The 14932-nt window shown below is 57.4% G+C and overlaps 1 protein-coding gene across 1 annotated transcript in view; it reads left to right on the top strand.

Annotated features, from left to right (window-relative positions):
• The window catches only part of pgm2l1 (phosphoglucomutase 2-like 1), a 70565-nt gene that overhangs the window by 31550 nt on the left and 24083 nt on the right, over positions 1-14932 (top strand). The gene's annotated exons all lie outside the window — the stretch shown is intronic.

The raw sequence follows: 14932 nt of genomic DNA, 5'->3' as shown, positions 1-14932 counted from the left end.
GACACCCACGCTCGCTCAGAGAGCCAGACACCCACGCTCGCTCAGAGAGCCAGACACCCACGCTCGCTCAGAGAGCCAGACACCCACGCTCGCTCAGAGAGCCAGACACCCACGCTCGCTCAGAGAGCCAGACACCCACGCTCGCTCAGAGAGCCAGACACCCACGCTCGCTCAGAGAGCCAGACACCCACGCTCGCTCAGAGAGCCAGACACCCACGCTCGCTCAGAGAGCCAGACACCCACGCTCGCTCAGAGAGCCAGACACCCACGCTCGCTCAGAGAGCCAGACACCCACGCTCGCTCAGAGAGCCAGACACCCACGCTCGCTCAGAGAGCCAGACACCCACGCTCGCTCAGAGAGCCAGACACCCACGCTCGCTCAGAGAGCCAGACACCCACGCTCGCTCAGAGAGCCAGACACCCACGCTCGCTCAGAGAGCCAGACACCCACGCTCGCTCAGAGAGCCAGACACCCACGCTCGCTCAGAGAGCCAGACACCCACGCTCGCTCAGAGAGCCAGACACCCACGCTCGCTCAGAGAGCCAGACACCCACGCTCGCTCAGAGAGCCAGACACCCACGCTCGCTCAGAGAGCCAGACACCCACGCTCGCTCAGAGAGCCAGACACCCACGCTCGCTCAGAGAGCCAGACACCCACGCTCGCTCAGAGAGCCAGACACCCACGCTCGCTCAGAGAGCCAGACACCCACGCACGCTCAGAGAGCCAGACACCCACGCACGCTCAGAGAGCCAGACACCCACGCACGCTCAGAGAGCCAGACACCGACGCACGCTCAGAGAGCCAGACACCGACACACGCTCAGAGAGCCAGACACCGACACCACGCACACCGACACACGCTCAGAGAGCCAGACACCGACACACGCTCAGAGAGCCAGACACCGACACACGCTCAGAGAGCCAGACACCGACACACGCTCAGAGAGCCAGACACCGACACACGCTCAGAGAGCCAGACACCGACACACGCTCAGAGAGCCAGACACCGACACACGCTCAGAGAGCCAGACACCGACACACGCTCAGAGAGCCAGACACCGACACACGCTCAGAGAGCCAGACACCGACACACGCTCAGAGAGCCAGACACCGACACACGCTCAGAGAGCCAGACACCGACACACGCTCAGAGAGCCAGACACCGACACACGCTCAGAGAGCCAGACACCGACACACGCTCAGAGAGCCAGACACCGACACACGCTCAGAGAGCCAGACACCGACACACGCTCAGAGAGCCAGACACCGACACACGCTCAGAGAGCCAGACACCGACACACGCTCAGAGAGCCAGACACCGACACACGCTCAGAGAGCCAGACACCGACACACGCTCAGAGAGCCAGACACCGACACACGCTCAGAGAGCCAGACACCGACACACGCTCAGAGAGCCAGACACCGACACACGCTCAGAGAGCCAGACACCGACACACGCTCAGAGAGCCAGACACCGACACACGCTCAGAGAGCCAGACACCGACACACGCTCAGAGAGCCAGACACCGACACACGCTCAGAGAGCCAGACACCGACACACGCTCAGAGAGCCAGACACCGACACACGCTCAGAGAGCCAGACACCGACACACGCTCAGAGAGCCAGACACCGACACACGCTCAGAGAGCCAGACACCGACACACGCTCAGAGAGCCAGACACCGACACACGCTCAGAGAGCCAGACACCGACACAACACGCTCAGAGAGCCAGACACCGACACACGCTCAGAGAGCCAGACACCGACACACGCTCAGAGAGCCAGACACCGACACACGCTCAGAGAGCCAGACACCGACACACGCTCAGAGAGCCAGACACCGACACACGCTCAGAGAGCCAGACACCGACACACGCTCAGAGAGCCAGACACCGACGCTCGCTCAGAGAGCCAGACACCGACGCTCGCTCAGAGAGCCAGACACCCACGCTCGCTCAGAGAGCCAGACACCCACGCTCGCTCAGAGAGCCAGACACCCACGCTCGCTCAGAGAGCCAGACACCCACGCTCGCTCAGAGAGCCAGACACCCACGCTCGCTCAGAGAGCCAGACACCCACGCTCGCTCAGAGAGCCAGACACCCACGCTCGCTCAGAGAGCCAGACACCCACGCTCGCTCAGAGAGCCAGACACCCACGCTCGCTCAGAGAGCCAGACACCCACGCTCGCTCAGAGAGCCAGACACCCACGCTCGCTCAGAGAGCCAGACACCACGCTCGCTCAGAGAGCCAGACACCCACGCTCGCTCAGAGAGCCAGACACCCACGCTCGCTCAGAGAGCCAGACACCCACGCTCGCTCAGAGAGCCAGACACCCACGCTCGCTCAGAGAGCCAGACACCCACGCTCGCTCAGAGAGCCAGACACCCACGCTCGCTCAGAGAGCCAGACACCCACGCTCGCTCAGAGAGCCAGACACCCACGCTCGCTCAGAGAGCCAGACACCCCACGCTCGCTCAGAGAGCCAGACACCCACGCTCGCTCAGAGAGCCAGACACCCACGCTCGCTCAGAGAGCCAGACACCCACGCTCGCTCAGAGAGCCAGACACCCACGCTCGCTCAGAGAGCCAGACACCCACGCTCGCTCAGAGAGCCAGACACCCACGCTCGCTCAGAGAGCCAGACACCCACGCTCGCTCAGAGAGCCAGACACCCACGCTCGCTCAGAGAGCCAGACACCCACGCTCGCTCAGAGAGCCAGACACCCACGCTCGCTCAGAGAGCCAGACACCCACGCTCGCTCAGAGAGCCAGACACCCACGCTCGCTCAGAGAGCCAGACACCCACGCTCGCTCAGAGAGCCAGACACCCACGCTCGCTCAGAGAGCCAGACACCCACGCTCGCTCAGAGAGCCAGACACCCACGCTCGCTCAGAGAGCCAGACACCCACGCTCGCTCAGAGAGCCAGACACCCACGCTCGCTCAGAGAGCCAGACACCCACGCTCGCTCAGAGAGCCAGACACCCACGCTCGCTCAGAGAGCCAGACACCCACGCTCGCTCAGAGAGCCAGACACCCACGCTCGCTCAGAGAGCCAGACACCCACGCTCGCTCAGAGAGCCAGACACCCACGCTCGCTCAGAGAGCCAGACACCCACGCTCGCTCAGAGAGCCAGACACCCACGCTCGCTCAGAGAGCCAGACACCCACGCTCGCTCAGAGAGCCAGACACCCACGCCGCTCAGAAAGCCAGACCCCACGCACGCTCAGAGAGCCAGACACCCACGCTCAGAAGCAACACCCCACGCTCAGAGAGCCAGACACCGACACACGCTCAGAGAGCCAGACACCGACACACGCTCAGAGAGCCAGACACCGACACACGCTCAGAGAGCCAGACACCGACACACGCTCAGAGAGCCAGACACCGACACACGCTCAGAGAGCCAGACACCGACACACGCTCAGAGAGCCAGACACCGACACACGCTCAGAGAGCCAGACACCGACACACGCTCAGAGAGCCAGACACCGACACACGCTCAGAGAGCCAGACACCGACACACGCTCAGAGAGCCAGACACCGACACACGCTCAGAGAGCCAGACACCGACACACGCTCAGAGAGCCAGACACCGACACACGCTCAGAGAGCCAGACACCGACACACGCTCAGAGAGCCAGACACCGACACACGCTCAGAGAGCCAGACACCGACACACGCTCAGAGAGCCAGACACCGACACACGCTCAGAGAGCCAGACACCGACACACGCTCAGAGAGCCAGACACCGACACACGCTCAGAGAGCCAGACACCGACACACGCTCAGAGAGCCAGACACCGACACACGCTCAGAGAGCCAGACACCGACACACGCTCAGAGAGCCAGACACCGACACACGCTCAGAGAGCCAGACACCGACACACGCTCAGAGAGCCAGACACCGACACACGCTCAGAGAGCCAGACACCGACACACGCTCAGAGAGCCAGACACCGACACACGCTCAGAGAGCCAGACACCGACACACGCTCAGAGAGCCAGACACCGACACACGCTCAGAGAGCCAGACACCGACACACGCTCAGAGAGCCAGACACCGACACACGCTCAGAGAGCCAGACACCGACACACGCTCAGAGAGCCAGACACCGACACACGCTCAGAGAGCCAGACACCGACACACGCTCAGAGAGCCAGACACCGACACACGCTCAGAGAGCCAGACACCGACACACGCTCAGAGAGCCAGACACCGACACACGCTCAGAGAGCCAGACACCGACACACGCTCAGAGAGCCAGACACCGACACACGCTCAGAGAGCCAGACACCGACACACGCTCAGAGAGCCAGACACCGACACACGCTCAGAGAGCCAGACACCGACACACGCTCAGAGAGCCAGACACCGACACACGCTCAGAGAGCCAGACACCGACACACGCTCAGAGAGCCAGACACCGACACACGCTCAGAGAGCCAGACACCGACACACGCTCAGAGAGCCAGACACCGACACACGCTCAGAGAGCCAGACACCGACACACGCTCAGAGAGCCAGACACCGACACACGCTCAGAGAGCCAGACACCGACACACGCTCAGAGAGCCAGACACCGACACACGCTCAGAGAGCCAGACACCGACACCGCTCAGAGAGCCAGACACCGACACACGCTCAGAGAGCCAGACACCGACACACGCTCAGAGAGCCAGACACCGACACACGCTCAGAGAGCCAGACACCGACACACGCTCAGAGAGCCAGACACCGACACACGCTCAGAGAGCCAGACACCGACACACGCTCAGAGAGCCAGACACCGACACACGCTCAGAGAGCCAGACACCGACACACGCTCAGAGAGCCAGACACCGACACACGCTCAGAGAGCCAGACACCGACACACGCTCAGAGAGCCAGACACCGACACACGCTCAGAGAGCCAGACACCGACACACGCTCAGAGAGCCAGACACCGACACACGCTCAGAGAGCCAGACACCGACACACGCTCAGAGAGCCAGACACCGACACACGCTCAGAGAGCCAGACACGACACACGCTCAGAGAGCCAGACACGACACACGCTCAGAGAGCCAGACACCGACACACGCTCAGAGAGCCAGACACAGACACACGCTCAGAGAGCCAGACACAGACACACGCTCAGAGAGCCAGACACAGACACACGCTCAGAGAGCCAGACACAGACACACGCTCAGAGAGCCAGACACAGACACACGCTCAGAGAGCCAGACACAGACACACGTCACCAGACGCTCAGAGAGCCAGACACAGACACACGCTCAGAGAGCCAGACACAGACACACGCTCAGAGAGCCAGACACAGACACACGCTCAGAGAGCCAGACACAGACACACGCTCAGAGAGCCAGACACAGACACACGCTCAGAGAGCCAGACACAGACACACGCTCAGAGAGCCAGACACAGACACACGCTCAGAGAGCCAGACACAGACACACGCTCAGAGAGCCAGACACAGACACACGCTCAGAGAGCCAGACACAGACACACGCTCAGAGAGCCAGACACAGACACACGCTCAGAGAGCCAGACACAGACACACGCTCAGAGAGCCAGACACAGACACACGCTCAGAGAGCCAGACACAGACACACGCTCAGAGAGCCAGACACAGACACACGCTCAGAGAGCCAGACACAGACACACGCTCAGAGAGCCAGACACAGACACACGCTCAGAGAGCCAGACACAGACACACGCTCAGAGAGCCAGACACAGACACACGCTCAGAGAGCCAGACACAGACACACGCTCAGAGAGCCAGACACAGACACACGCTCAGAGAGCCAGACACAGACACACGCTCAGAGAGCCAGACACAGACACACGCTCAGAGAGCCAGACACAGACACACGCTCAGAGAGCCAGACACAGACACACGCTCAGAGAGCCAGACACAGACACCGCTCAGAGAGCCAGACACAGACACACGCTCAGAGAGCCAGACACAGACACACGCTCAGAGAGCCAGACACAGACACACGCTCAGAGAGCCAGACACAGACACACGCTCAGAGAGCCAGACACAGACACACGCTCAGAGAGCCAGACACAGACACACGCTCAGAGAGCCAGACACAGACACACGCTCAGAGAGCCAGACACAGACACACGCTCAGAGAGCCAGACACAGACACACGCTCAGAGAGCCAGACACAGACACACGCTCAGAGAGCCAGACACAGACACACGCTCAGAGAGCCAGACACACACACACGCTCAGAGAGCCAGACACACACACACGCTCAGAGAGCCAGACACACACACACGCTCAGAGAGCCAGACACACACACACGCTCAGAGAGCCAGACACACACACACGCTCAGAGAGCCAGACACACACACACGCTCAGAGAGCCAGACACACACACACGCTCAGAGAGCCAGACACACACACACGCTCAGAGAGCCAGACACACACACACGCTCAGAGAGCCAGACACACACACACGCTCAGAGAGCCAGACACACACACACGCTCAGAGAGCCAGACACACACACACGCTCAGAGAGCCAGACACACACACACGCTCAGAGAGCCAGACACACACACACGCTCAGAGAGCCAGACACACACACACGCTCAGAGAGCCAGACACACACACACGCTCAGAGAGCCAGACACACACACACGCTCAGAGAGCCAGACACACACACACGCTCAGAGAGCCAGACACACACACACGCTCAGAGAGCCAGACACACACACACGCTCAGAGAGCCAGACACACACACACACGCTCAGAGAGCCAGACACACACACACACGCTCAGAGAGCCAGACACACACACACACGCTCAGAGAGCCAGACACACACACACACGCTCAGAGAGCCAGACACACACACACACGCTCAGAGAGCCAGACACACACACACGCTCAGAGAGCCAGACACACACACACGCTCAGAGAGCCAGACACACACACACGCTCAGAGAGCCAGACACACACACACACGCTCAGAGAGCCAGACACACACACACGCTCAGAGAGCCAGACACACACACACGCTCAGAGAGCCAGACACACACACACGCTCAGAGAGCCAGACACACACACACGCTCAGAGAGCCAGACACACACACACGCTCAGTGAGCCAGACACACACACACGCTCAGTGAGCCAGACACACACTCTCAGTGAGCCAGACACAGACACACACACACACTCTCAGAGAGCCAGACACACACTCTCAGTGAGCCAGACACAGACACACACACACACTCTCAGAGAGCCAGACACACACTCTCAGTGAGCCAGACACAGACACACACACACACTCTCAGAGAGCCAGACACACACTCTCAGTGAGCCAGACACAGACACACACACACACTCTCAGAGAGCCAGACACAGACATACACACACACGCTCAGAGAGCCAGACACACACGCTCAGAGAGCCAGACACACACGCTCAGAGAGCCAGACACACACGCTCAGAGAGCCAGACACACACGCTCAGAGAGCCAGACACACACGCTCAGAGAGCCAGACACACACGCTCAGAGAGCCAGACACACACGCTCAGAGAGCCAGACACACACGCTCAGAGAGCCAGACACACACGCTCAGAGAGCCAGACACACACGCTCAGAGAGCCAGACACACACGCTCAGAGAGCCAGACACACACGCTCAGAGAGCCAGACACACACGCTCAGAGAGCCAGACACACACGCTCAGAGAGCCAGACACACACGCTCAGAGAGCCAGACACACACGCTCAGAGAGCCAGACACACACGCTCAGAGAGCCAGACACACACGCTCAGAGAGCCAGACACACACGCTCAGAGAGCCAGACACACACGCTCAGAGAGCCAGACACACACGCTCAGAGAGCCAGACACACACGCTCAGAGAGCCAGACACACACGCTCAGAGAGCCAGACACACACGCTCAGAGAGCCAGACACACACGCTCAGAGAGCCAGACACACACGCTCAGAGAGCCAGACACACACGCTCAGAGAGCCAGACACACACGCTCAGAGAGCCAGACACACACGCTCAGAGAGCCAGACACACACGCTCAGAGAGCCAGACACACACGCTCAGAGAGCCAGACACACACGCTCAGAGAGCCAGACACACACGCTCAGAGAGCCAGACACACACGCTCAGAGAGCCAGACACACACGCTCAGAGAGCCAGACACACACGCTCAGAGAGCCAGACACACACGCTCAGAGAGCCAGACACACACGCTCAGAGAGCCAGACACACACGCTCAGAGAGCCAGACACACACGCTCAGAGAGCCAGACACACACGCTCAGAGAGCCAGACACACACGCTCAGAGAGCCAGACACAGACGCTCAGAGAGCCAGACACAGACGCGCACGCTCAGAGAGCCAGACACAGACACACACACTCTCAGAGAGCCAGACACACACACACGCTCAGAGAGCCAGACACACACACACACACACACACACACTCTCAGAGAGCCAGACACACACACACACACACACACACTCTCAGAGAGCCAGACACAGACACACACACACTCTCTCAGAGAGCCAGACACACACACACACACGTTCTCAGAGCCAGACACCGACACACACACGTTCTCAGAGCCAGACACCGACACACACACACACTCTCAGACAGCCAGACACAGACACACTCTCAGAGAGCCAGACACAGACACACACACACACACTGTCAGAGAGCCAGACACAGAAACACACACACTCTCAGAGAGCCACACACATACACACACTCTTAGAGAGCCACACACACACACACACTCTTAGAGAGCCACACACACACACACACACTCTCAGAGACACACACACACACACACACTCTCAGAGAGCCAGACACAGACACACACTCTCAGAGAGCCAGACACACACGCGCACACACACTCTCAGAGAGCCAGACACACACACACTCTCAGAGAGCCAGACACACACACACACTCTCAGAGAGCCAGACACACACACACTCTCAGAGAGCCAGACACAGACACACACACACACTCTCAGAGAGCCAGACACAGACACACACACTCTCAGAGAGCCAGACACAGACACACACTCTCAGAGAGCCACACACATACACACACTCTTAGAGAGCCACACACACACACACACACACACTCTCAGAGAGAGACACAGACACACACATACTCTCAGTGAGCCAGACACAGACACACACACACACTCTCAGAGAGCCACACACACACTCTCAGTGAGCCAGACACAGACACACACACACACTCTCAGAGAGCCAGACACAGACATACACACACACTCTCAGAGAGCCAGACACACACACACACACACTCTCAGAGAGCCAGACACACACACACACACACTCTCAGAGAGACAGACACAGACACACACTCACAGAGAGCCAGACACAGACACACACACTCTCAGAGAGCCAGACGCAGACACACACACTCTCAGAGAGACAGACACAGACACACACACACACACTCTCAGAGAGCCAGACACAGAAACACACACACTCTCAGTGAGCCAGACACAGACACACACACACACTCTCAGAGAGCCAGACACAGACACACACACAGAGAGAGCCAGACACAGACACACTCTCAGAGAGCCAGACACACACACTCTCAGAGAGCCAGACACACACACACACACTCTCAGAGAGCCAGACACACACACACACTCACAGAGAGCCAGACACAGACACACACACTCTCAGAGAGCCAGACGCAGACACACACACTCTCAGAGAGACAGACACAGACACACACACACACACTCTCAGAGAGACAGACACAGACACACACACACACACTCTCAGAGAGACAGACACACACCGACACACACACACATTCTCAGAGCCAGACACCGACACACACACACACACACTCTCAGTGAGCCAGACACAGACACACACACACTCTCAGAGAGCCAGACACAGAAACACACACACTCTCAGTGAGCCAGACACAGACACACACACACACTCTCAGAGAGCCAGACACAGACACACACACACACTCTCAGTGAGCCAGACACAGACACACACACACACTCTCAGAGAGCCAGACACACACACACACACACTCTCAGAGAGCCAGACACACACACACTCTCAGAGAGCCAGACACACACACAGACACACTCTCAGAGAGCCAGACACAGACACACACACACACACTGTCAGAGAGCCAGACACAGAAACACACACACTCTCAGAGAGCCACACACACACACACACTCTCAGACACACACACACACACACACACACTCTCAGAGAGCCACACACACACACACACACACACACTCTCAGAGAGCCACACACACACACACACTCTCAGAGAGCCAGACACAGACACACACTCTCAGAGAGCCAGACACACACGCGCACACACACTCTCAGAGAGCCAGACACACACACACTCTCAGAGAGCCAGACACACACACACACTCTCAGAGAGCCAGACACACACACACTCTCAGAGAGCCAGACAAACACAGACACCCTCAGAGAGCCAGACACAGACACACACACACTCTCAGAGAGCCAGACAGACACACACACACACTCTCAGAGAGCCAGACACAGACACACACACACACTCTCAGAGAGCCAGACACAGACACACACACTCTCAGAGAGCCAGACACAGACACACACTCTCAGAGAGCCACACACATACACACACTCTTAGAGAGCCACACACACACACACACACACTCTCAGAGAGAGACACAGACACACACATACTCTCAGTGAGCCAGACACACACTCTCAGTGAGCCAGACAGACACACACACACACTCAGAGAGCCAGACAGACACACACACACTCAGAGAGCCGGATAGAGACACACACACACTCAGAGAGCCAGACACACACACACTCAGAGAGCCAGACAGAGAGAGACACACACACACTCGGAGAGCCTGACTGAGACACAGACACACACACACACTCAGAGAGCCAGACAGACACACACACTCAGAGAGTCAGACAGAGACTCACACACACTCTCACAGAGCCAGACAGAGACACACACACACACTCAGAGAGCCAGAAAGGGACATACACACTCTCAGAGAGCCAGACAGAGACACACACACACTGAGAGAGCCAGACAGAGACACACACACTCTGAGAGAGCCAGACAGAGACACACACATTCTCAGAGAGCCAGACAGACACACACACACACTCAGAGAGCCAGACAGACACACACACACTCAGAGAGCCGGATAGAGACGCACACACACACTCTCAGAGAGCCAGACAGACACACACACTCAGAGAGCCAGACAGAGACACACACACACTCTCACAGAGCCAGACAGAGACACACACACTCTCAGAGAGCCAGACAGACACACACACTCAGAGAGCCAGACAGACACACACACACTCAGAGAGCCGGATAGAGACACACACACACTCAGAGAGCCAGACAGAGACACACTCTCACAGAGCCAGACAGAGACACACACACACTCTCAGAGAGCCAGACAGAGAAAGACACACACACACACTCAGAGAGCCTGACTGAGACACACACACACACACTCAGAGAGCCAGACAGACACACACACTCAGAGAGCCAGACAGAGACACACACACACTCTCACAGAGCCAGACAGAGACACACACACACTCTCAGAGAGCCAGACAGAGACACACACATTCTCAGAGAGCCAGACAGAGACACACACACACACACTCAGAGAGCCAGACAGACACACACACTCAGAGAGCCAGACAGAGACACACACACACTCTCACAGAGCCAGACAGAGACACACACACTCTCAGAGAGCCAGACAGACACACACACTCAGAGAGCCAGACAGACACACACACACTCAGAGAGCCGGATAGAGACACACACACACTCAGAGAGCCAGACAGAGACACACTCTCACAGAGCCAGACAGAGACACACACACACTCTCAGAGAGCCAGACAGAGAAAGACACACACACACACTCAGAGAGCCTGACTGAGACACACACACACACACTCAGAGAGCCAGACAGACACACACACTCAGAGAGCCAGACAGAGACACACACACACTCTCACAGAGCCAGACAGAGACACACACACACTCTCAGAGAGCCAGACAGAGACACACACATTCTCAGAGAGCCAGACAGAGACACACACACTCTGAGAGAGCCAGACAGAGACACACACATTCTCAGAGAGCCAGACAGACACACACACACACACACACTCAGAGAGCCAGACAGACACACACACACTTAGAGAGCCAGACAGAGACACACACACACTCGGAGAGCCTGACTGAGACACAGACACACACACACACTCAGAGAGCCAGACAGACACACACACACTCAGAGAGCCAGACAGAGACACACACACACACTCTCACAGAGCCAGACAGACACACACTCAGAGAGCCAGACAGAGACACACACACTCTCAGAGAGCCAGACAGAGACACACGCACTCTCAGAGAGCCAGACAGAGACACACACACTCTGAGAGAGCCAGACAGAGACACACACACTCTGAGAGAGCCAGACAGAGACACACACATTCTCAGAGAGCCAGACAGACACACACACACACTCAGATAGCCGGACAGACACACACACACACACTCAGAGAGCCAGACAGAGAGAGACACACACACACACACACTCAGAGAGCCTGACTGAGACACACACACACACACACTCAGAGAGCCAGACAGACACACACACTCAGAGAGCCAGACAGAGACACACACACACTCTCACAGAGCCAGACAGACACACACACACTCAGAGAGCCAGACAGAGACACACACACACTCTCACAGAGCCAGACAGAGACACACACACACATTCAGAGAGCCAGACAGAGACACACACACTCACTCAGAGAGCCAGAAAGAGACACACACACTCTCAGTGAGCCAGACAGAGACACACACACTCTCAGAGAGCCAGACAGACACACACACTCTGAGAAAGCCAGACAGAGACACACACATTCTCAGAGAGCCAGACAGAGACACACACACTCTGAGAGAGCCAGACAGAGACACACACATTCTCAGAGAGCCAGACAGACACATACACACACTCAGAGAGCCAGACAGACACACACACACACTCAGAGAGCCAGACACACACACACTCAGAGAGCCAGACAGAGAGAGACACACACACACACTCGGAGAGCCTGACTGAGACACAGACACACACACACACTCAGAGAGCCAGACAGACACACACACACTCAGAGAGCCAGACGGAGACACACACACACTCTCACAGAGCCAGACAGACACACACACACACTTAGAGAGCCAGACAGAGACACACACACTCTGAGAGAGCCAGACAGAGACACACACACTCTGAGAGAGCCAGACAGAGACACACAGACTCTCAGAGAGCCAGACAGAGACACACATCCTCAGAGAGCCAGACAGAGAGAGACACACACACACTCAGAGAGCCTGACAGACACACACACACACTCAGAGAGCCAGACAGAGACACACACACACTCAGAGAGCCAGAAAGAGACACACACACTCTCAGAGAGCCAGACAGAGACACACACACTCTCAGAGAGCCAGACAGAGACACACACACTCTCAGAGAGCCAGACAGAGACACACACACTCTCAGAGAGCCAGACAGAGACACACACACTCTGAGAGAGCCAGACAGCGACACACACACACTCAGAGAGCCGTTTAGAGACACACACACACTCAGAGAGCCAGACAGAGAGACACACACACACACACACACACACACTCAGAGAGCCTGACTGAGACACACACACACACACTCAGAGAGCCAGACAGACACACACACTCAGAGAGCCAGACAGACACACACACACTCTCACAGAGCCAGACAGTGACACACACACACACTCTTAGAGAGCCAGACAGAGACTCACACACTCTCAGAGAGCCAGACAGAGACACACACACTCTGAGAGAGCCAGACAGACACACACACACACACACACTCAGAGAGCCAGACAGAGACACACATCCTCAGAGAGCCAGACAGAGAGAGACACACACACACTCAGAGAGCCTGACAGACACACACACACACTCAGAGAGCCAGACAGAGACACACACACACTCAGAGAGCCAGAAAGAGACACACACACTCTCAGAGAGCCAGACAGAGACACACACACTCTCAGAGAGCCAGACAGAGACACACACACTCTCAGAGAGCCAGACAGAGACACACACACTCTCAGAGAGCCAGACAGAGACACACACACTCTGAGAGAGCCAGACAGAGACACACACACACTCAGAGAGCCGTTTAGAGACACACACACACTCAGAGAGCCAGACAGAGAGAGACACACACACACACACACACACTCAGAGAGCCTGACTGAGACACACACACACACACTCAGAGAGCCAGACAGACACACACACTCAGAGAGCCAGACAGACACACACACACTCTCACAGAGCCAGACAGTGACACACACACACACTCTTAGAGAGCCAGACAGAGACTCACACACTCTCAGAGAGCCAGACAGAGACACACACACTCTGAGAGAGCCAGACAGACACACACACACACACACTCAGAGAGCCAGACAGACACACACACACACACACTCAGAGAGCCATATAGAGACACAAACACACTCAGAGAGCCAGACAGAGAGAGACACACACACACTCAGAGAGCCTGACTGAGAAACACACACACACACACTCAGAGAGCCAGACAGACACACACACACACTCTCAGAGAGCCAGACAGAGACACACACACTCAGATAGCCACAGACACACACACTCTCGGAGAGCCGGACAGAGACGCACACGCTGAGAGTCAAACACAACACTCAGAGGTACACACTCACAGACACAAAGAGAGACACACAGACACATTCTCAGAGAAACACACACTCATATACCCACAGAG

The sequence above is a fragment of the Callorhinchus milii genome, unplaced genomic scaffold (genome assembly GCF_018977255.1).
Source record: "Callorhinchus milii isolate IMCB2004 unplaced genomic scaffold, IMCB_Cmil_1.0 Scaffold4, whole genome shotgun sequence".
Taxonomy (NCBI): domain Eukaryota; kingdom Metazoa; phylum Chordata; class Chondrichthyes; order Chimaeriformes; family Callorhinchidae; genus Callorhinchus; species Callorhinchus milii.
Note: the sequence above shows the minus strand (reverse complement) of the source record. Positions and strands in the feature narration are given on the sequence as shown.